This window comes from Budorcas taxicolor, chromosome 22 (assembly GCF_023091745.1).
Source record: "Budorcas taxicolor isolate Tak-1 chromosome 22, Takin1.1, whole genome shotgun sequence".
In the NCBI taxonomy this organism is placed as follows: domain Eukaryota; kingdom Metazoa; phylum Chordata; class Mammalia; order Artiodactyla; family Bovidae; genus Budorcas; species Budorcas taxicolor.
The window spans coordinates 39,401,209-39,425,860 of record NC_068931.1 but is presented as its reverse complement, the minus strand read 5'-3'; the positions used below and the strand labels follow the sequence as shown (position 1 = coordinate 39,425,860).

The 24,652-nt window shown below is 43.3% G+C and overlaps 1 non-coding gene across 1 annotated transcript; it reads left to right on the top strand.

The window, feature by feature from the left end:
- The first annotated feature begins 24,006 nt into the window (after positions 1–24,006).
- Positions 24,007–24,078, top strand: TRNAW-CCA (transfer RNA tryptophan (anticodon CCA)). The gene has a single exon. It is a non-coding gene; the product is annotated as a tRNA-Trp (tRNA).
- The last annotated feature ends 574 nt before the right edge of the window (positions 24,079–24,652 follow it).

Here is a 24,652-nt window from a genome sequence, read left to right as displayed (position 1 = left end):
TCATGAAACATGCTCACTGTGGCAGGTGTCCAGTACAGGTTACCTAGAGGCAGCCGCAGTGGCAGCAGTATCAAAGACTGGCATAGAGCACTTCAGCTAGGGGAAATATGAAAGAGGGCAACGTGGGAAAAGTAAATGTGATGTGTAATCTAACGCCAGCTAGACTGTAAGGGAAAAGTTTTCAGTGGGCATCGGTGAAAAGTAGAACCAGGACAACGTCATAAACTCAAGATATTGTCATATGTTTATTACGAATAAACTCCTGTTATATGACTTGGCAATGGTTTATGAGACTGCCCTGTAAAACATCACTTCTGTTGTAAAGTCAATTGTTATAGACTCTTGATAGGATGATGTTGCCCGGTATTTCGGCAAAATTAATAATATTGATATGGGGGACACTGATGCTTGTCTAGACAATAGCAACTTCTCCTTCATCTGGGTAAGAGTCCTATTTTTGTCCTGGTTTCAACCTTTTATCCATGTGGTTCAGGTAGCCTATAACCATCTGGGCTATAATGGTGGTTCTGTTCTTGTTGCCAATGATTGGTTCAGGGTGGAAAAGGAAGAAGGCATCTAATAAAAAGTTCCTAGCTCTTGGAAATAGCTACATTCTGCCTCTGGAGATTGCTTTATGAAGTTGTGATGCCTGGATCTACTGCAGTCGTATTGTGGACATGAGGGAGGGATTAGCCATCATTTTATTATTGTTTTCATTGGCTTAGTTTTGCCTGGGGAGAGATGTTCCATCATCTCTCCATTTTTTATACTGGATGAATGTATCTTGCTGTTGTTTTTGCACATTCTGCCTGTGTTAAACCCTACTTATTTCTGCTCCATAATAGTGTTGATTGCAATCCCAGAATCTCTTTGCTTTCCTGGGCTGGCTGAGTCCCACTTTCCTGGCAGTCCTCTTATAGTATATTTCAGAATGTGGCTTTTTTTCCATTTCCTATGTCTGTTCAATCTCATATGCTTTTCTTTCAGAAATTTATAAAGGTCTATCTTCATTGGTGTCCTCTGTTCCATTTTCTCTTCTTTTTGTGGTTGTGGGTTTATTCTTTTTTACATTTTTATGCATTGGAATGTACACAGGCTAATGCTTGGGCTTAGTGGATCAGTTTGGTTGTTTCTTTCCTAAATTGCTCATTATAGTTCCATTATTTATGTTTTAATATTATTCCTTTCAAGGATTAAACAGTGAGAAGTCAGCTGGAACAGTAGTTCAAGTTCAGCTAAAGGGGAGATGCTGAGGATCAAACCTGGGACCTTGTGTCTGCAAAGCATGTGTGCTACCACTGAGCTGCGTCCCCACTGCTCATTATATTTCATCCCTATTTATATTGGCAGTGCCATCGATTTGCAAGACCTGTTTATACACTAGGGAACATTGGGCTTCCCTAGTGGCCCAGAGGTTAAAATGTCTGCCTCCAATGCGGGAGACCTGGGTTTGATCCCTGGGTCGGGAAGATCCCCTGGAGAAGGAAATGGCAACACACTCCAGTATTCTTGCCTGGAGAATCCCATGGACGGAGGAGCCTGGTAGGCTACAGTCCATGGGGTCGCAAAGAGTCGGACACGACTGAGCAACTTCACCTTACCTTATTTATACACTAAGATATCAATCCTTTTTTCTGTGTATAGCCAATATTTTTCCTACTTTATTGCTTTTGAGAGCTGTTTGTGTGTTTCTTGACATATGGAAGACTTTATTGTAGTGTAGTAAAACTTATCCATCTTCTTTGTGGTTTCTTTGTCTTTACTCTTAGAAGGACTTTTTCTCCCCAGTATCCGATGTACAGTTCCTATTACATTTTTGATCCTCCCTTCCTCCCTTTCTTTGTGCACTCAAATGGGTTAAATTTAACTGAGGACATTTTCAGTTCATGGCACACCATCATCACTGGTCCATGCAGAGCCCTTGTTTTTTACTTTGTCTTTTCCCTTTTGTCTTCTATCCTCGGTGGCATTTCTCTCTCCAACCATATACATCTACTGTAATGCGTATCATGTATGTTCTTCATTTTAGAAAAACATTCACCAGTTTTTATCCATCTGGAGTTAGAGATTTAAAAAATTAAAAAAAAAAAAAACCACTTAGTTTTCTTACTACCTTTCTCTAATTATTCAAACTGCCTTCTTTACCAAATGTCAGGTTCCAGGTTTTCTAGTGTGTTCTGTTTCTCCGTTTCTGCCTTAATGATTATCTGCCTTAATGATTATCTAATTTAAAAACATTTGAATATGTAGAAATGAAAATCACATGTAATGCTCTTCCTGTATCATTTAATTCTTCACTTTTTATTAATACGATAGACAAGGGGGCCATTCTTTAATAACTAGCAGCACATTTATATATGTTAAAGTAGTAAACTGCCATCACTGCCATCTAAGCCAGTCATGTGTTACGATTTTCAGACTGTGAAAACCATCATGACTCTAGGGGCAGGAACATATTTAAAAGTAGTGCCTATGACTAATTCAAAAGGAGTTACTGAAGATACCGACTGTGATTAACATTCTCATAACCTTAAATCACACTCTATCAAATTCGAAGCAAATAATATCAAATGTCATTTTGTGGATTGATAAAGTAGGAGCCAAGAATGAAATCCGGGTCTGACCTTCTTTTCATCCATGCCGAGCAAACTTTTCTTTCTGGAATTGATATTTATCAGCAGCTTTCATCTTTCCTGTGTGTTTATTGTGGGGTTGTGGTTTATATATGGTTCTTATTCCATGGAGCATATGGAAATTGGTGGTGAGAATAAAATTTGCTGCTTTTGGACAAAAAATAGTGCCTTGTTCCATGAAGCAGCCCTCTGCCGTGGTTCTAGGTGCTTGATGTGGGGGAGGAGACGGAGGGAGAAGGAGGGTAGCAAAGACTTCTTATGCTTCCCAGGGCAAAACAAAAAGGGAAAAGTGGCAACTGACGAGAGCCTCAAGAATTAAATGTAGTAATTCAGAAAAACTGAAACTCTAGCATTTTGTGGCAGCAAAGCAGGAAAAAACTAAACCAAAACAAAAACCCACAACTGCTTTCCTTTAAGATGTGAGAATTTTAATTTCTACCAATAATTGGTAATATAATAATTGAGGGGGCTTTGTTTGGAGGACTTGGGACACTTTAGGTAATTTAGGTAATTATTTAGTTCAGGGAACCTTCTCACTAATAGATGCTTATAATCTTGCTGGATACTGTGTACATTCTAATTGATTTACTAAAAGCCACATAGTTTAAAAGCCACATAGTTTAAAAGCCATGAAAATAATAGCTAATCGCAGTAATTGCATAGCACATTTTACAATGCTGAATATGAGAGGATTTTAGAAAAGGAAGGTTGAACCCAGATAGGTCAAGTGCATTGTGTCAGGTTACTCAGTAGCTTAGAGCAGAGCTGGATTTGCATATCAGACCTTTAACAATGCCCAGTGTGGGTTCTGCCTTGTAGGAAATGCAGACTGCTTTCTCTAAGAATCACCTGGCTGTCTGGAGCACTGGGTGGAGACTGAGGATTAGCCAAGGTCACTTTCAACCAGTGTGTGGTCACTGCAAAACAGTTGAGTGCATTGGATTAGACATAGTGAAGGGGAAGTTAGATACACTTGCTTTTCCTGAGTTAATTTTCTTTTGAGTGAATGAAAAATTCATTTAGTAAAATAAGAACAAAATTTTCATATATCTGAAACCACCAGTGGCTCTAAATTGTGTTGCTTTTTGTTTGCTAAATCATGTCTGACTCTTTGCAACCCCATGAACTGCAGCACTCCAGGCTTCCCTGTCCCCCACTATCTCCCGGAGTTTGCTCAAACTCATGTTCATTGAGTCAGTGATGCCATCCAACCGTCTCATCATCTGTTGCCCCCTTTTCCTCCTGCCCTCAATCTTTTATGATATCAGGGTCTTTTCCAATGAGTCAGCTCTTCACATCAGGTAGCCAAAGTGTTGGAGTTTCAGCTTCAGCATCAGTCACAAGCAGTAAATTACTTACTCCTCAACTTCACGGAAGGGCTTCCCTGGCGGCTCAGATGGTAAAGAATCTGCCTGCATGCAGGAATCCTGGGTTCGATCCCTGGCTTGGGAAGATCCCCTGGAGAAGGGAATGGCAGCCCACTCCAGTATTCTTGCCTGGAGAATTCCTTGGACAAAGGAGCCTGGTGGGCTACAGTCCATGGGGTCACAAAGAGTCAGGCAGGACTGAGCAGCTTTCACTTTTTCACTTTCAACTTCACAGAATTCTACTCTGTAAAGGCAAATGAACTTTGTAATAAGAGTAGGCACTAATGGGGCATATTTTTTATCTTTTTGTCATCTTGCTGGGATTAATTTATTCCTCCCCCCTGGGTTAACATGATTTTACATAAAATCATTTCCATGTGTATTTATTTATTTATTTTTCATGTGAATTTTAAATTAAAATATAAGTTGTTGTTTTTTTCCCCTAGCCATCCTTTTTCTCGTCTTGCTATAACTTTTCTACACACAGTTAGAGAATATAGTCCAAATATATTCACAAATCGAGAATATATTCCATGTGTAATATTTGCCTATGCTATATATTCAGATGCGTATCATCTTTTCTGTTCATTTGATAGAATGACAACCTCTACCCCTTTCCCAGTTTTCTAAAAAAGCCTGATTGTTATACTATTGGATTTTTTAAATAAACTGCCCAGTACATTTTGTGACTCCCATAAGTCTACCAGATGGATCCCGGAGATTCTGAGTCATATTGTTCAGCCTTCTGAACACACATATTGTTAACATTATCTGCCAGCGTTTTAAAAACTCATTTGCAAATATTCTACCTGTTAATGATTCAGAGATTTAGGAGTGTATCTTCTAGTTTTCTTACTTCTTAGAATCCCTTTTAATCCATGTCTGTTAACACCAATCAAATATTGAAAAAAGAGCTTGAAGGCTGCTAAGAAGACAACATGACTTTAACATACAAAGAGTTTCAAGCATGTATATGAGAAGGAGTTTTTCCATAGATTGTATTTTTAAAACATAATATAAAGTCTTCATCCTGTACCTTTCATAGTGCCTTTTGAAATGATTTCTGAATAATCAAAACATTTTGTTATTGAAGCATAATATATCAGATTTAATATAAAAATCAGATTTAATTGAGGAATGAGATACCCTGAGAGTCCTGTAGCTTGACTGAGATATACTTGGTGGAAACTTTTCCAGGCAGTTTCAATCGGAATTTAGTAATTTCGTTTTATTTTGGGGTAGCTCATTTGCATCCTCGGTAGTACTGTTGCCCTTTCCCTTCATCTCTCCCTCCCTTTCTTCTTTTCTCTGAGTCTGATTCTTGCACCAAGTGTGCAGTGCGTTTGCTGTGCCATGACTGGGGTTTTGAGGCTGACCGCCAAGGCTCCCTGAGACCCAGTGTGAGACACAGGTTCCGTGGGTCTGACAGCCGCTCCTCACGTCGGGGTTTATTTTCCTTCAGTCTCTCTTCCTTCTGAAATATCACTGGAAAGAAAAAAAAAAACATAAAGCGTCTGATCTTGCTTTTCACTTCCTTTTCTGTTTCCAGCCACCTGTTCTTGTTTTCTAATTAATCCCAACACAGTGACAAGAGCCAAGATTCTCATGGTTCTGTAAAACGCAGAATAAAAGAAAAGCCACATCTGCTAGATTGTTGCCCTAAGGGAGACTCGACATCGTATTTGAGGAAGGCAACTCTCTTATTTCTTTGTCCGATTTGTAGAGGAAGCAATGGTGACTTGCCTTCTCGCTCCTCTGCTTCAAAAACAAATCAGAGGTTTCTGTGTATATTGTGTGATAAAGGGGAGGCTTGTTCCTAAGAGCTCAGAAAGGCCCAAAGGTGGACTTTGAACCCCATGCTTCTAGGCCAGGGCCTCTGCACAGGCTGATGGCCTCCCAGCACCTGCATGTAAGCTGATTCAATAGAGCCTGGTGTGTGCAGGGTTCAGGGGGTTGATAAATGCCTGGAGAGTCTTCATGGCAGACGCTTGGCCAATAGGAGTAAAATCACCCGGCAACATCCGATGGGCCTTTCCACACTGCCTTACTCTGAAAAGTATTTGAAACCAAGCAGAGGGTGCTGAGAACTGACACAAAGGGACCCTGTAAGGATGGGAAAGGAGGAGAGAAAGAAGAAAAACTGGCCAGTAGGAAACGAGAGAGAAGAACTTGCTGTAAAATTTCCAAAGTGGCACTTGACCAGGTTAGATGTGGCCAGGAAATCGGAGCAGCCTTTCTGATATTCTCATGCCAGGGTGCTTTCTGCACGGAAGCTGGTGCCAGAAGATCATCTCCCAGGCGCTTTCCTCCTGAGCTGGACACAGTGAAGCAGCGAAAGGCAGCAAAGGCAGCCAAGAGCAGGGAATGAATGGAGCAGAGGGAAGGGAGGAGACAGAACAGGTTGGAGAACGGAACCTGGGAGCCTGCGGTAGCAGCCCCTCACTGAGCAGATCCTGACTGTGTGCTGTGGACCAGGGCTGGGCTCTGGGGTTAGGACAGATGGGGTCGTGTCCTGGGGGCTGATGGTCTAGTGAGGAGGGACAGACCAGCGGCACACGTCAGGCCACTGTCGGCAGACGGGTGGCCGGTTCATTCCTGACGGCTATTCGTTCACTCCTTCCCTCTTGATGGGAGACTTCCTAAGAGCTACCCCGTAAGGAAGTAGCTTTTCTTCTCCGGGCTGAGGTCAGAACACTAGTGGGGTCAGGTGCCCCTTTGGAGTGGGCAGAACTGGACGATGGCTGGAGGAAGGTTAGTTCCACACTGTGCCCCAGCTCCTGTGCACGTTCCTCCATTAGGAATTCGTAGATATAACATCTGTCTGCTTTTCACTGCTTCTGGCATCTCTCGGCTTATATGGGAGCCAGAAGGACCCGGGGGCCATGGCGCTGTTTCAGGGGATGGGGATCCCATGCCTGTAGCTCCCACTTCCTGTGATTGGAAGACACAGTCTCACAGAACCCCTTTTCTGTTGAGATGAATAGCATTCATATCCATCAAAATACATTTCTCAGTTCATAGCCTCTTTTTGTCATTGGGTTGTGCATGAGGAGATCTGTGAAATATTTTAATCTGACAGTGAAATCATCTTCAAAAGGGTGGGAACTGTTCCTTCAAGGAGAGTAAGAAGATCTTACTTTTTGTTAGAGCACAGTGCGCCTCTGCTTGAACTTCTCAGGCTCCTGCTGTATACGCCTGTCCCCACCCGGGACAAAGAATTACTACTGAGAGATTATCTAGGTAAAATATTAAAATCTAATCTTGCACTGATGACTTGTCACAGCTGGGAATCTGATTCCTTCTTTAGCAGAAAATGGTGATTGTGAGGATTATGCTGTTCATCTTTAAGGAGGACAGTACAAGAGGACTTTTGTCTCTGTCTTTTAAGGATTCCTCTGAAGGCACTCAGAGAGCAAGGATCAGCTCTTTCCTGCCTCCCTTCCTTTCTCCTTCCTTCCTCCTTTGCCTCCTTCTCCCCTTTCCATCTTGAGTAAAAAGGGAGAGTGTGAGCCTAGTTTTGACCAGGAACTCAGAACCGTTCGTTAAATATTTACAAGAGCTGGTAATTCGGTCAAGTAATTCTCATCTGAATGAGGACAGGAAACCTCTGGGCTGTGTTTCTAGCTGCTCCAGAGCTCTTGGAAGGACAAACTATAAATGACCTCATGCTTCCCTGGTGGCTAAGACGTAAAGAATCCGCCTGTAATGAGGGAGACCTGGGTTCGATCCCTGAGTTGGGAAGATTCCCTGGAGGAGGGCATGGCAACCCACTCCAATATTCTTGCCTGGAGAATCCCCATGGACAGAGGGGCCTGGCGGGCTACAGTCCATGGGGTTGGACACGAGTGAATGCCTAAGCACAGCACAGAGGCTTTCTGTGATCAGAAAGCACTGTGGATACGCTGGTGATTCTAAGTGTGTGTGATAAAACGAAACCACAGTCTTGTCTCAAAGGTTTCCCCTGACAACACTCACACACACAGTTACACACTGACACATCTATACATTCACACACACGTTCATACATATAAACATTCGTGTACACACCCACACCCCATCTAGGGAGCAGGGCAGACAGCTCTATGTCTACGGACATTCCATCCCGGTCTGCAGCAACCCCAGGAGTGGCCACCAGGGGTCAGCAGAGGCCGCCGAACCCGGCCGGCCCCGCTAGAGGGGCGGTGGGGGGCGCTGAGCCTCTTGGGGTGGAGCCCTGGGGTAGGGACCTGGCTCCCAGAGAGAGGAGAGTTCGAGTTTCCCCAGCATCCCCAAGTTTGTTCTGCTTCCTGTTCGGGCCTAGGAAGTCACCTTTTAAACACACGGGTTCACATGGTCCTTACCTTTCCTGTCCCCTTCATGCCTGGCTCCCATGTTCCTGGAGTGGCCATCCGTGACCCTACCTGCTCTCCTTTCCTGACACATCCCTGGGGTGGGGGACTGCAGGAGCCCACAGTCTGGGCCAACCGGGGTCGTTTGGGGGCTCCAGGAGGGGAGGAGGGGCAGTGGGTGACATGGCCACTCGTGAGAAATGAGCTGATGAGAAGAGGGGCGGTGGCTGTCACAGGGCGGTCTGTCCCTCCCACCCCATGCTGTTGGAGGGACGGACAGGTGGAGGATGGACATCTTTTCATTCTTGTGAAAAGTGCCATATACCCTAGTTTGAAGTCAGACTCTTGGTTTCCCTGTCCCTCTGCATTGCCCTTTCTGAATCTCTCCTGCACAGAAATTCTAGAGCTGCTGCCCACTGCAAGAAAGTGGGGGCTGGAGGACTTGGTTTCCTGCATCTTTGGGGTGAAAGGAGGGAAACTTGTAGCTGAATTTTGCAGAAATCCATGTGGAGATCAGAACAGCCTTTTGGGTCTCTCTGAACTCACAACCCAGTCTTGATGGAGTTATTTGCTATCCAAGTGTTCAGAACATTAAATACCTAACACATTTCCAAGGTGGCATTTTCACAAGCATTTTTCCTGCTTCAGTTTCCTTGAGTGAAAAGCTTTTTTTCCCCGTGTGTGTGTGTGTGTGTGTCTTTGACAAAAAACAAAAGCCGAGCTGCTCTGATAGGGATGTCTGCAGTTTGTATATTTAGTGACCCAGTGGGGAAAGGTGACAGCTAGAGATGGTGCTTCTTATACAGCCTTTACCACCAGCTCTGTGCAATCCAGGGAAAATCACTAATCGTATCTGGCCTCAAAAATGGGAACACTGACCTTTTCCAAAATCCACCAAACTGGAACATAATAGGGTTAATGTCATAGAGGCAAATGACACTTAGGTTGTTAGGGGGGAAAATATTGTACATTTTTATCAGAAGGATATTCCTACGGTCCTCAGAAGCATGGTTTTGATGGATATAAATAGGGAATTAAGACCTGTTATTAACCACCTTGCACTTGAGGTCCTCTGATGACTTACGGTTGGGGGAGGTGCCAGTGGAACAGCAGGATCTGAGGGGAGGAGGCGAACACGAGGGCTCACGGCAGCCTTCTGGAAGCCAGCCCCACGGGGTGGGGGTGGGGAGGTCTCTCCAGAAACTGACCACAAGGATGGATGCCTGACTGCGTGTGGGGGGATGGGGGAGTGGGTTACCGTTCAGGGTGGAAAGATGCTGAAGACAGATTTAGTTACATCTCAATTTCTTGATTTCAGCGTGTTTATATTGGGCGTTTCGAGTTTAGAGCTAATTAAATCGATTCATCATCTTTTGTGAAATACCAAAACGATTTGGTAAATGCTAAGTAGGCTAGCGGACGTTTACATCGTTTAACACAAGGCGTAGGCCACCTGCAACGTGTAGGTGATTCATTAATTTCAAGTAAGTTTCACGCATGTAAGTAAATGGCAAAACTAAGGGCTTCCGCTGCGGCTCTGCCTTCTGCTGTGTTTGTGCTGTAGGTGTCTAGCCAGAAACTTGTCGCCAAGACCCTTGTCAAGGAGCTTTTTCCCCCTGTGTTTTCTTTTAGAATTGTATGGTTTCAGGTCTTATATCTAAGTCTTAAATCCATTTTGAGTTCATTTTTGTGAGTAGTATGAGATAGGGCCTGTGAATATCTGATTTTTCCAGCACCATTTTAAAAAAATTTATATTTTCTCAACTTTTTATTTTGTGTTGGGGTATAGCTGGTTAACAGTGTTGTGACAATTTCAGGTGAACAGTGAAGGGACTCAGTGATACATATGCATGTACCCATTCTCCCCAAACTCCCCTCCCATCCAGCCTGCCACCTAACATTGAGCAGAGTTCCATGCGCTGTACAGTAGGTCCTTGTTGGTTATCCATTTTGAATATAGCAGTGTGTACATGACCTTCCCAAAGTCCTTAACTGTCCCTCCGGCAACCATAAATTCATTTTCTAAGTCTGTGAATTTCTTTCTGTTTTATAAGTAAGTTCATTTGTATAATTTCTTTTTAGATTCCACATATAAGGGATGTCATATGATATTTCTCCTCTGTCTGACTTACTTCACTCAGTATGACACTCCCTGGGTCCATCCATGTTTCCAACACCATTTATTGAAGAGACTGAGTATCCTTTGCTCCACTGTTGAGTATTAGTTGACTGTACATGCATGGATTTATTTCTGGGCTCTCTCTAATGTTCCATTGGTCTTCCTGTTTGTTTTTATGCCTGCACCGTATGGTTTTGATTACTGTAGTGTTTATAACATAGCTTGAAATCAGGAAATGTGACACCTCGCGCTTTATTCTTCTTTCTTAGAATTTCTTTGGCTATTTGGAATCTTTTGTGGTTCTGTGTATAACTTCTTGTTTTGCTTTTCCTCTCTTAATGCCCTGAGTGACTTTTACCCTCATCTTCATCCTTCTCTTTCTCTGTTTGAGCTCGTTGCACGTCTTTTTGTCCCACATGCTCTGCCATAGGTAGAAATTCCTGACCCAGAGCAAAGTGGTGATGAGGGCAGTTAAGGTTAAACCTGCCTTGCAAATCCCCAAAGGGATTCCCCCAGACACAGAATCTCACAGACTGCCTCTGACTTCTTAATCAATTTTTCTTCAGAATGGATGAGCGAGGGGAAGACGATTTAGCTTGGATGTTAGGTCACATAAATTCAGAGTAGATTTTCTTTTCTCTCTCTGTCTCTTGTTAAGAACTCATCCTGTTCTTACCCTTAGAGCCGTCCATCCTCCACCCAAAGAGTGAAAAGTGACTTCACGCAAGGGATCATTTGCGAATGCACACAGATCTGGCTTGGCTGAGATCATCTTTCTGGGAGCATCCCTGGACCTTCGGTACTTCGTTGTTTGCCCACGGACTTACGCTGTTTGGTAGGCATAGGCTGATCTCCCTGAGGGTCAGTTGGGACCTGCCGCCAGTGTACATCTTCTTGCTTTCACTTTAGCCTTGCTGTTGCATGGAAGTCTTCACTTCTTTGTTCTAGTGATAGAGCCTCCCTGAGTTGAAAGCTGGGCACATGGCTGTCTGGTTGGTGACTGTTTTTGTGGTCTTCTGTGTGGTAAGAGTGGCCACATGGCTCCATTTCCCCCAGTAAAATGTGAGCAGAGTGATGTTCACAGGGCTGCCACAGTTCCTCCAAAGAAAATGCCCTGCCCTGCCTTTTCTCTTTGGCTTCCTTCCAGCCCCAGAGGGGATCTGCATTAATAAGCTCCACTCATGCAATACTTTGGCCGCTTGATGTGAAGAGCTGACTCATTGGAAAGAACCCTGATGCTGGGAAAGATTAAGGGGAGGAGAAGAAGGGGGTAACTGAGATGAGATGGTTGGATGGCATCACTGACTCAATGGACATGAGTTTGAGCAAACTCCGGGAGATAGTGAAGGAGAGGGGAGCCTGGCGTGCTGCAGTCCATGGGGTCGCAGAGAGTGGGACATGACTGAGCAGCTGAATAGCAGAGAGTGGGACATGACTGAGCGGCTGAACAACAACATGCGGCTGAGGGCGATGCAGTCAGAAGCGACAGAGCAATGAGATGGAAGGAGGCAGGCTCTGCTCTTGAAGGAGCAGAACCAACAGAGGATGCTGGGAGGATGGGAGTAGAAATTGGGCACGTCACTGGGGCAGACCCGTGGAGATTCTGCTGAAAAGGGAGACAGAGAGACAAGAGTGGTATGCATTAGGTATTCAGTCGTGCCCAACTCTTTGCGACCCCATGGATTGTAGCCCACTGGGCTCCTCTGTCCATGGAATTCTCCAGGCAAGAGTACTGGAGTGGGTTGCCATTTCCTTCTCCAGGGAATCTTCCCGGCCCAGGTTTTAAACTTGGGTCTCTTGCGCTGCAGGCAGATTCTTTACTGTTGGAGCCACCAGGGTAGCTGTGCGCTCCTTGCAACTAATGGGGTGGGCCCCTCTAGAGATCTTATTTATTAGCCTCTTTTTTCCTACTAGCCCCGGCCTGTCTAACCCCCCATCCACGCCGACACCCCCAATTAATCTTGTGCTTTCCCCTCCCTTTCTGTTCTTGGCCAGGTGAGAAGCCTGGAAGTGAGCCCGAAGAGGCGAAGCTGCAGACCACCAGCAGACAGATCGTGCAGAATGCCATCCTGCGGGCCGTGCAGCAGGTCTCCCGGGAGAGCCAGAGCCGGAGGAGGGACACCAGGGCCGGCGACACCGCCCGGGGCAGCCTCCGGCCGGGCGCAGGGGAATCAGCCAAGAAGCACGAGAAGTAACCCACGGATGGGGCTCTGATCACATGCTTGGTTTCCAGCCCTTTTTAAAGTGTAGGATGTGCCACCAAAAGCGCTGCCAGTAAAGCAAGCCGAAGAATCATTCACACCTAGCAGCAGGGTGGATTCGAGCTAGCCCTTGGCCGAGGGGCTCTGTCCTGGAAAGTGCATTAGACAACTCTGTTTATATTAATGCAGTGCCTCTGAAATAGTCAGGCAGGCAAGACACTGCCGTTACAGATGTAGTTTTGCAGCACAATTCATTTCTAAAGTTCTTTTAAAAAAATGGTTCTGTCTTGTTTGTTAATTTGGCCTTGTATGCATTCTTCCTGTAACTTAACTTACCAGTTCTTTCTGCTGAAGCACCGACTGCCCTACTGTGATCTTTACAACATTTAAACAAGGCTTGCTGGAAAGGTGAGGGAAGGGCATTGCAGTCCTCCTCAAATATGGAACTGAAGGCTTTAATAAAGTGGGTTCAGGCCCAAGATCATATTAAGAAAAGGTAAATTCTAAGTCCCTCAGGATCTCACAGAGGCATGTATTTATATTATTTTGTAAAAAAAAAAAAAAAAGGAAGACTTTAGATTTTCAAGAACTCAGTTTCTTTTTTTTTTTTTTTTTTAAAGAACTCAGTTTCAATCCTCTCAATTGTTTGGTAGTTGATATTTTCTCCCTGTGCAGAAAGCCTTGCAAAATATTACAGATTTCTTTTTCTATTTCACAGTGAAAGTAAGACAGGTGAACCTAAGTGCACAAGTGAAGAACAGCTGGAATCGTAGATTCCATCCTGAGATGCCCTGGGATCTGATTATGGGATGTGGGGTCCTCGCAAGGAGCTCTGAGGCCTCATAAATGCCGTGTGGCCATCAGACTATGCATATACACTAGTAATTTGCAAATAGGAACTTTTCTTCTCCCATCCACAAATTAGATTTTTGTTTTTTGAGACTATGAATATCATACCTATCTGGAACGAATGACATGTAAAATGGGAAAAATCATTTTCTCAACTCTCTGAAATGTGAAAATACAGTGAGATCAACGAAGCGACCGTGTTGTGAATGCAGTCGTGGGAATGTATGTGTGCAAATGAATAAAGCCAGCTGTGTTGCCACAGAATGAGTTCTGCTCCCCTCCCACGTGGGGGCCGTGCAGCCCTCTGTGTCCTCGAAGTCCTATTTCCTGGGCCCCCCAACAGGTACTGAGCTGGTGCTTCCGAGAACAGAGGAAGAGTCTGACCTTTGTTAGAAACTTTTGGGCTTCCGAGTGTCAGTGTCTACATCTGATGGTTTTTTAAAAAGCAAAGTACCAGCGAATGAAGTGTGACTGATATTGACAGACTTCTAAAATCCCGCTAATTTACACTTTCCAGAATGGAGACTGTTGAGAAATGAATGAGAACAGTGTCTCATCAGTTCTGTTAGACACCATGTGGAATGTGATGGAATAAATTTACAGGGAGAATGATTAGGGAGGGAGCAGAGGGGTGAACCTTCAACTGTGGTTTATTCATAATTTTCTGTAATACTCATGACAGTTGAAGAACGAGTTTAAGTCGAAGTTATATAATGGATGGAATATAATTGTACAACCTAGATAATAGGAATGAAGGTATTAAGGGAACTCAGTCAGGAGAATCCACGATTGAAAAAATAAATCCATTGCTTGTAGTTTGCAAGTGATCCGGCCCTCTGTCTACTGAGATGTCTGGATAGAACCAGCCTTGGGTTTAGCTGCCAGATGGCAGAAACCCATAAACATGCTCTCTTTCCTCTCTGGTGTGTCTGTGCTAATACTCTGGGGGATCTTGGAGAATCTCTGATTAACCTCTGTATCTAAATGTTATTTATAAATAAAATATACCCAGCTTTGAAACATGTTGTCATTTTAAGCCAAGTTTTCTTCACCCTACTGTTTGGCTCCTTCCATATGGGTCCACGAGGCATCCCAAGGCTGTTTTCCAAACCTCTAGATTCTGGGATCCTGAAAGCATTTCTTAATGGGCCGTCACTGACCCTGTCTGAACACAGCTGTGGGATATGGGTTCCTGAGGCATGAGCAGAAAAGCTTGTGTGTGATAAGAAGTGGCCTTTTGATCTCAGGAAGTGAAGGTAAGTAGGTTTGGAAGCCAGGTGTCTTTCATGGTCTTTCTGAGATGCAAAGTCTACAGCAAGGAACAGAGATACTGATATGTTCTTGGAAGGTGAAAAGAAAGTTTATCTGTCGCTGCACTCGACAGGTAGGTGCGATATTAGTAGAATCCTAAGGAAATGGCAACCACTCCAGTATTGTTGCCTGGAGAGTCCCATGGACAGAGGAGCCTGGTGGACTACAGTCCATGGGTCGCAAAGAGTTGGACACAACTGAGTGACTGAACACACAAGAAAACTCAGCCATAAAAATAAACGCATCTGATGAAGTTATGAGGTTTTAAAGGAGCCAACAGAACTTCATCTGGAGGTGGCCTTCCCCCGATTATGTTCGCAAGCCAGCACAAAGCTTTTGGTCCTAGGAATTAGTTGTGCATGTATGCTCAGGCATGTCTGTCTCTCTGTGACCCCATGGACTGCAGCCCGCCAGGCTCCTCTGTCCATGGGATTTTCCAGGCAAGAATACTGGAGTTAGTGGGAGCGTGTATTTCATGCCCTTTACCTTCCTGGCTTAATTGATAGTAAAACGCACACGGACCTCCCAACTCTGTTTTCAGCTCTTTGTCTTGGGCTTTGCCTGTCCCTGGGGTGGAACTGGAGAGAAATTCTTTCTGCTGCTTTGTTTTTCTGCAGTCACCCACCCACCAAGAACAGTATTGTAAAGAGAACTTACTGCCTCATCTTTGTTTCTCTTTTTTCTCCTTTAGCTGCTTTAGTCTCCATTTATGGCATGGTTTCTGGTTACAAGTAAATGAATCGGCCATTTAAAAATAATCTTTGAAACTGCGCCACTTTGACTATTTTCAGGGTTTAAGGTCTATAAAAAATTACTATTAAAAATTACAAAAAAGGAAGGAATTTTACATTTATCCACAGTAACAACTATTCTAACTAAAAAGTAGTAGAGAATGAAATCCCTGAAAAATCTGGTAACTAGTTTAGCAACTCTAGGACCCAAACTGGTGTAAAAACTAAATACCCCAGTTTGAGTAATTCTTCAGTTTATGTAAAGAGAAAGTAGAAAATATAATCATATTGTTGGCTGTCTTGAGTGTGAGAAAGTTCTCTGAAATATGTGACTACATGTTAACTCACGTGTGTCATCACAACTTCGCAATCAAGTTGTAGCCAGGAAGATTTTATTCTCCGTTTGCAGAGAAAGTCACACTGAATCTCAGAGAGGGTAAGTATGAAAAGTGAGTAGTACTATCGGGCATAAGAACACATACATCGGGCTTCCCAGGTGGCTCAGCGGTAAAGAATCCGCCTGCAATGCTGGAATCCCAGGAGATAGAGTTTGATCTCTGTGTTGGGATGATTCCCTGGAAGAGGAAGTGGCAACCTGCTCCGTTTCCCTCCCCCCCCCACCCCCCCGTAAGAATACTAGAGTGGGGTGGGTTGCTATTTCCTTCTCTACGGGATATTCCTAACCCAGGGATTAAACCCTGTCTCCTATGTCTCCTGCTTTGGCAGGAGGATTCTTTACCACTAAGCCACCTGGGAAGCCCCGTGCCTAATCCCCACTTCAGTATTCTGGAGAATCCCATTAACAAAGGAACCTGGTGGGCTATAATCCATAGGGTCGCAGAAGAGTTGGACACAACTGACCACACACCTCCGTCCATCACTGTTCTTTGTGGGCATGTGCATTAGCTGGGGAACTTAAGTATATAAATTCCAGGGACACTTAGGTTAAGATGGACTAATCAAACTGCCTTACAGAATAAGAAATGTAAGACATAGTAAAAGGCCAGCAAAAACCATCATCAGGAGTAAAAGAATGCCGTCACCCAGAAAAAGTGGCAGCAACGAAAAGAAACAGGAGACCCCAGAGGGAACAAAACAGAAAATGACCACAAAGCTTGGGAAGTGACTGCTTTCCCTTCTGCTCCTCAGAAGCCACAGAATCCTGACCCGCATGTGGAGAAAGGTGGATGAGGAAGTGTTGTGATTGTCTTCTGGCTCCAGTGTAGGGTAGAAATAGGCGAAACAGGAAACAGGGCTCCTTTCAGAGACATGACAACCTGGTCTTACAGAAACGAAAACAGGGAGACAGAAAGGAAACAAAACACGTTTAGAAATCTCATCATTTTCTAGGGAAATGGATACATATACTCAACAGCGATATTTTCAAGAACCAAAGAAAAATTCTTGAAAGTCCTAGGCTGAGAGCTAGTCCTTTACGGAGGTAGCACTTGGAGCTGGTGTCAGACTCCTTCAGAGCAGTGTGTGACATCCTAAGATAAGAGAGAAAGGCCCTGGAGAAGCTCTGAAGGATGGAAGGTGTGAAGGAAGGATGCTATTCCCAGCCAAGATGTCACTCAAGGACAAAGGCTATCATCAAAAAATGGTCAAGAGCCCTTCTTTGAAAACCTACTTGGCCGGAGACTTCAGCCAACTAAAAAGATAAAGAATCTAGGTTGTTGAGCGTAAAGAAAGCTGAGTGCTGAAGAATTGATGCTTTTGAACTGTGGTGCTGGAGAAGACTCTTGAGAGTCCCCCTTGGACTGCAAGAAGATCAATCCTAAAGGAAATCAGTCCTGAATATTCATTGGGAGGACTGATACTGAAGCTGAAGGCCCATTTCTTTGGTCACCTGATGCGAAGAACTGACTAATTGGAAAAGACCCTGATGCTGGGAAAGATTGAAGGCAGGAGAAGGGGATGACAGAGAATGAGATGGTTGGATGGCATCACCGACTCAATGGACATGAGTTTGAGCAAGCTCTGGGAGTTGGTGATGGACAAGAAGGCCTGGTGTGCTGCAGTCCATGGGGTCACGACTGAGCAACTGAACTGAGCTGAACTGAACTGAGGTTGTTGGGAAACCGTAGTGTAATGATCGGTGAGGAGCAATTCGTGCGTGCTAAGTCACTTCAGTCAGGTTTGACTCTGCGACCGTATGGGCAGTAGTCTGCCGGGCTCCTTTGTCTATGGGATTCTCTAGGCAAGAATACTGGAGTGGGTTGCCATGCATCCCTCCAGGGGATCTTCCCAACCCAGGGATTGAGCCTGCGACTTCTGCATTGCAGGCAGATTCTTTACCGCTGAGTCACCGGGGAAGCCCAGTGAGGAGCAGTGCTTTCACTTGAATATCAAGTGAACATGATGTCATTGCAAAAACTGGGCTAATGAAAAGACTGCAAGTTGTTCTATCTTGACAAAATAAAAACATAGCATAAAAATCAGGAGATGGGGCTGAGGACATGACATTGTGCTAATGACTTCATTTATTAGAAAAAGACAATTTATCTCATCTTAACTTGAAAGATTCAGTTTTTAAAAAAACCAAAGATTTCAATCCCTTAACTGATTTCAAAATTTTCCTTAACCCTCAAGGAATGCATTAGAAAATAATTTCTTATGATAAAGGTTTATTTAAAGTGTAAAGATTCCTTTAGCTTCCATTTAGTTTCTTTTTCTTTCATGAAATTAAAAATGAATGAAGTTACATATATAAATTCCCTCGATACCAGGCATGACCATTGTTTACTCATGCTTCCACTGAAAGTGATCACTAGACTCTTGCAATTCTTGCAGCTCTGAAGATCCGGAGTCACTGTCCAGTTGGGAAAAACAATTCTGCTGATTATTACACCTGGATCACAGATGGTCCACAGTTCAAAGTAATAACAGAAGAAGAGATAGCTTTAGTCACATTCTGCTTTCATTTTTAAAATTTTCTTGTTCTCTTTTCTTATTAAAGTATAATAATAGTTGATTTACAATGTTGGTTAGCTTCAGGTACACAGCAAAGTGACCCAGTTATATATATATAATTAATATATTATGTATGATTAATATAACCCAATGTTATAATTATATATTATAAAATATAATATGATTAAATATATTATCATGTAATATATAAAATTATATAGTATAATTATATTATTAAAATATATTGTAAATATATATTTTATAGAGTATAATATATTTTATATAATATAAAATATAATAATATATAATATATCTACTAATATATATATATAAGATGTAGCTATAATATATCTATGCTTCTCACTAGGGAAGTATATATATATATGTATCAATAATATATATACATACAAAAATATATATACTTCCCTGGTGGCTTAGATGGTAAAGAATCTGCCTGCAATGCAGGAGACCTGGGTTTGATCCCTGGGTCAGGAAGACCCCCTGAGAGGGGAATGGCTACCCACTCCAGTACTCTTGCCTAGAGAATTCCATGGACAGAGGAGCCTGGTGGGCTACAGAATATATACGTATGTATTTTATTCTCAGATTCTTTTTCCTTATAGGTTATTACAAGATATCGAATATACTTCTCTGTGCTCTACAGCCGGACCTTGTTGGTTATCTATTTTGTATACAGAGGTGTGTATATGTTAATCCCAAACCCCTAATTTGCCGCTGCCTCACCCCTTTCCCCTTTGGTAACTGTAAGTTTGTTTTCTGTCTGTGGCTCTGTTTCCGATTTGTAGATAAGTTCGTTCGTTTGTATCTTTTTTAGATTCCACTATAGGTCATATGATGTTCTTCTGTCTGGCTGCCTTTGCTTAGTGTGATAATCCCTGGGTCCATCTGTGTTGCTGTAAATGGCACTTCTTTTTTATGCTGAGTGATAGTCCATTGTATAAACACACCACACCTTTATCCAGTCATCTGTTCATGGGCATTGAGGTTTCCATGTTTTGGCTATTGTATGTAAATAGTGCTCTTACGAACACTGGGATGCATATATCTTTTCTAATTATAGTTTCCTCTGGATAGATGCCCAATAGTGGGATTGCAGGATCATATGGTAGTTCTATTTTCAGTTTTTTAAGGAAACCCCATACTGTTCTCCGTAGTGGCCGAGCCAATTTACATTCCCACCAGCAGTGTAGGAGAGTTCCGTTTTCTCCACACCCTCTGCAGCGTTTGTTATTTGTAGACATTTTGAGGATGACCATTCTGATCAGAGTGAGGTGGTACCTCAGCATCATTTTGACTTGCATTTCTCTAATAATTAGTGATGTTGAATATCTTTTCCTTTGCCTGTTGGCCATCGGAACTCACATACTGCTTTTCAATTTTTAAAGTAAAACATGTGCCTTGTGTGCATGCTGTCATATCCGACTCTTTGCAACACCATGAACTGTATAGCCCGCCAGGCTCCTCTCTGTTCACGGAATTCTCCAGCCATTTCCTTCTCCAGGGAATCTTCCCAATCCAGGGATCAAACCCATGTCTCTTGTGTCTCCTGCATTGGCAGGTGGATTCTTCACCGCTGAGCCACCTGGGAAGCTAAGAATGTGCCTTCAGTTCAGTTCAGTTCAGGCACTCAGTCATGTCCGACTCTTTGGGACCCCATGAATCGCAGCATGCCAGGCCTCCCTGTCCATCACCAACTCCCGGAGTTCACTCAGACTCGCATCCATCAAGTCCGTGATGCCATCCAGCCATCTCATCCTCTGTTGTCCCCTTCTTCTCCTGCCCCCAATCCCTCCCAGCATCAGAGTCTTTTCCAATGAGTCAACTCTTCGCATGAGGTGGCCAAAGTGCTGGAGTTTCTTAGATCCTCTCAACTGAATTCTACTGAACCGTTTAACCAGCGTTTTCTTGACACGCCTGACAGTCGTGTTTAAGAACCAACCTCCTGCTCACTCTTGCACTAATGCTCAGCTACTTGTTACACGTGTGGCCAGCGTTGTTGGTGGGCACTCATAACCCCTTAGCATTTGCCATTTTCCTCCGCTTGTGTACTCAGCCCACACAAGGCTAGCTGGAGGTGCCAGGGAGCTAGGTCCCCAGGTGAGGCTTTCAAACGCTGATGGCTGGTAATGGATGGTGATAAGCACCCCAGCCTCCTTGCTCTTAGGTGGACCAATCCAGAGGTTCTTATCATGACCAGCCTGATTGATTTCAGGTGTGCACTGTCCCTCCCTTCCGTCTCTCTCTCTCTCACTCCGCCATCTCCCCGCTGGTGATTTCTTGGGTAAGCTCTGAAATGAACTACTTTCATTCAAATCTTCATCTCAGAGTGAACTTTTCTCAGAAACCCAAACTTTTAAGATAGTGGTTCCATGCGCTTGGTCACTCAGTCGTGTCCAACTCTGTGCGACCCCATGGACGGTATTCCGCCAGGCTCCTCTGTCCATGGGATTCTCTAGGCAATAATACTGGAGAGGGTTGCTATTTCCTCCTCAAGGGGCTCTTCCGGACCCAGGGATTGAGCCCGCCTCTCCTGTGTCTCCTGCATTGGCCGGCAGATTCTTGGCCCGCTGAGCCATCTGGGAAGTTCAGTGGTTCTATGGGTGTCTCTTATCAAAGAAAACTGAACTCACTAAAGACTCGTGTTTGTTGCAGGCAAAGCTGAGCAGCTTTTTTGGAAAGAGAATCTGCCTGAGCGGAAGCCGGAGTCATTTGAAACAAATCCCTGAAGTCACAGACTGCGAGTTGCTGAAGAAATCAGACGTGGTGTGTATTTTAACTTTATTATGGAGATCTTGGCTGTCTTGATATTGATTTATCTTGGTCCTGTTTTCCAAGCTGGCTAATTTATAACAATTGAACCCACATAAACGCCATATAAACAGGAGAGGGAGGGAAGAGTGGCTGAGGTACTGCTGCCAGGCCATCCACCTCTTGAATCTAAAGAGCTGAGATGTAACAGGAAGCTAATGTCAAGTCCCCACATTTGAGCAGTTCCTTTCCTGACAAAATGGAGTCCTTTCTGGCAGTTCTTGAGAGGGTCACCCCCCTTTACATTTATTTATTGTTTTGCCTGTGGTTTATAATGAAAGGTTGCCCTTTGAAGTCTGGAGAAATTCTCCAGAATAAATTCATGAAGATATAGAAGTTCTTCCTAGTTTTTTAAAAGTTCAAAGTTGGTGGGAAAAGGCAGTGTTGTTGGAATCAAGGGAGCAGGAATCTGTCCACCAGGCGGGCTTGTGCTCCAGGTGTGATCCCTCAGACACCCCGTGTTGGTCCTTCACACCGTTTATCACAATCTGCCCTTACATGTTTACTTTTTAGGTTATTTGCTTAATTTCTGTTTCTACAGCTAAACTGTAGGCTTCATGAAAACAGGTGACATGTCTGTCTTGATAACCTGTATCTTCATACGGTGTCAGCAAAGAGTAAGCTTCCAGTAATTACTTGCTGAACAAGTGAATACATTACCTGCACGGTATCAACAAGTTTCTTAATTTCCTGAGACTTGGTTTCCTAAATGTAAAATAAAAATTGGCTAAGATGAGCACTAAGCTTCTTTCTGGTTCTAAAATTAAATTATTCCATGCAGGTTTTTTTTTCTCCTCTAATTTTTAAATTGAGGTTTTATATCAATGTACAGCTTGATGAATTTTTATGTGTGTATAGCCAGGGAAGTACCATTAGATTGATATAAGCACATTTCCTCGTGCCCCTGACCGATTGATACCTCCATAAAACTAACCACTATTTTGACCTATATAATTAAAGATTAGTTTTGCTCTTTTTTTTTTTTTTTTTTTTAGTTTTGCTCATTTTTAAACTTCATTAAAGATGGAATCAGGCAGTATGCACTCTTTTTTTGTTTGGGGGGAGTTTTTTCCTCAATATTTTGTCTGAGATTCACTCATGTTGATGAAAATAGTGGTAATTTTTTTAAAAAATTGCTTTGTATTCTATTACATAAATATACCTCTACTTGTCAACTCTATTCGGGTTTCCCCTCTGTTTTGGATATCACAAATAACATCCTTGTCCATATCTTTGGGTAGTTAGCCAGGAGCAGAATTTCTGGGTCATCACATATATGTGTTTGCTAGATTCTGTCAAAGGGGTTTCCAGTGTGGTAGTAATATGTGAGAGTTCCAATTGCTTCATATGTTTGAGGCAGACCTCATCCTGCTAAAGGGACTGTGTTTCCTGAAACATCAGTTATGGGGAATTTCATTTCCCAGCCTCCTGCCTGTTCTGCCAGAATCCAGCATGAGTCCTTTGGGGGAAAGCCTAGCCCCCTTTTGGACATCTCATGTTTCTGTTCAGTCCATCAGACTGCCAGAATCCTTGCTGACTTCATTTTCCTCAGTCCTCATCCAGAATCAGCCCAGACCCCACCCCTCCCCCTGGAAAGACTTGCCCTGATTTGCAACTCCTGTTGACCCAGTTCCCATCACACCTCATCATTCTGCTTTATTTCAAGTATGCGTGCTTAGTTGCTCAGCTGTGTCCAACTCTTTGCGACCCTTTGTACTGTAGCCCACCAGGCTCCTCTGTCCATGGAATTCTCCAGGCAAGAAAACTAGAGTGGGTTGCCCATTTTTCCTCCTCCAGGGGATCTTCCTGGCCCAGGGATTGAACCTGTGTCTGCTGTGTCTCCTGCACTGGCAGGTAGATTCTTTACCCACTGAGACCTTGGGGAAGCCCTATTTGAAGTATGCTCTTGGTAATTCATCCACTTTTTTACCTCTAGTTGCTATAGCAAGAGCATTGGGCTACGTTCCTTCCCGAAGCAGAAATCCTCTGATTCTGTGAATTATTAATCTAGACATGGTACCAGTGATGTCACACCAGTTATAGATCGACTAGTATCAAAGAAAAGAACAAAAGTCCAGTTTTCACTTCCATTTGTTTTAGAATTACAATATGGAGGCAACCTTGAGTAACTTCACTAATGTGCTTTCTGATAGTGTTTCATAACAAGGAAATTTTGATAAGATCGAAGTCACTTAAAATCATGTCGAGGTGGGTAATAAAGGAATCCAGTGCTATTAGAGAACAACCCTTTTCATCTCCCATCTGCTTCATCCAACATTCTGCAAATTTCCCTTTTCTCCACTACAATCATCTTTTCTGCCTCCATCAAGCTTCTGTGTCACCACCATGCCTTAATGATTGTGAATCCATCTTTGAAAGGAGAAGAGGTGAAAGGAGGGAAGGGAGAAGGCTAACACAAATCAGGAAGGGAGTGAGATTAGTGCTCTGTGTGGAAATGTCATATATGGGCACGTCCACAAGGACACGCGTGTATATACTGTATGTGTGTTGGTATGTATTGGGGTGTATTTATGTTCTAAGTCTGAACATGCATATGGAGGATAAAATTAAGTTAATAGTTTTGATCTTGGTTCTAAATGAAAAGCAGGCGTGTTTTGTAACAATTTTCATAAATATTAAATAATTTGCATTAAAAATAATTGCTTTGAGTTGCACTCTTCTGTGGCATTAGCACAGTTAGAAGTGGTTTTCTTCAGACACAGCTTCCCTGGTAGCTGAGATGGTAAAGCATCTGCCTCCAATGCAGGAGACCCAGGTTCAATCCCTGGGTTGGGAAGATCCCCAGGAGAAGGAAATGGCAACCCACTCCAGTATTCTTGCCTGGAAAATTACATGGCTGGAAGAGCCTGGTAGGCTACAGTCCATGGGGTCGCTAAGAGTCAGCTACTACTGAGAGAGTTCACTTCTTCAGACGCATGACATCTTGATTTCCTGGCAACCTTGTCAGCCAGGCTTCTAAAGAAAATTCTTTCATTCAGATTGATTCATGAACTCAGAGTCCTTGTCTTAAAAAGAACAAAACAAAGGCAACACAACAAAAATACCTTCCATCATCTTTACTAAAATAATTTTCCTTTTGGAGTAGCTTCCTATTCCAATTTGTCTCAAGTCACTTATTTTGATTACATGAAGAGTTTATTGAAAATTGGAGTTCCTGTTGAAATAATGTAACTATTAAATTATTACAAACCATTCTGCTGATATTTGTTCAAAACTAATTAGATTTGTGACCTGAAGCAAATGAGTTTATCTTTCTGGTGCTAGTTTTCATTATTTTAGAGAAACAGGATCATTATATGGGTCTGATTTTTTTAAAATTGCAGTGTGGTTGATTTACAATGCTGTGTTAA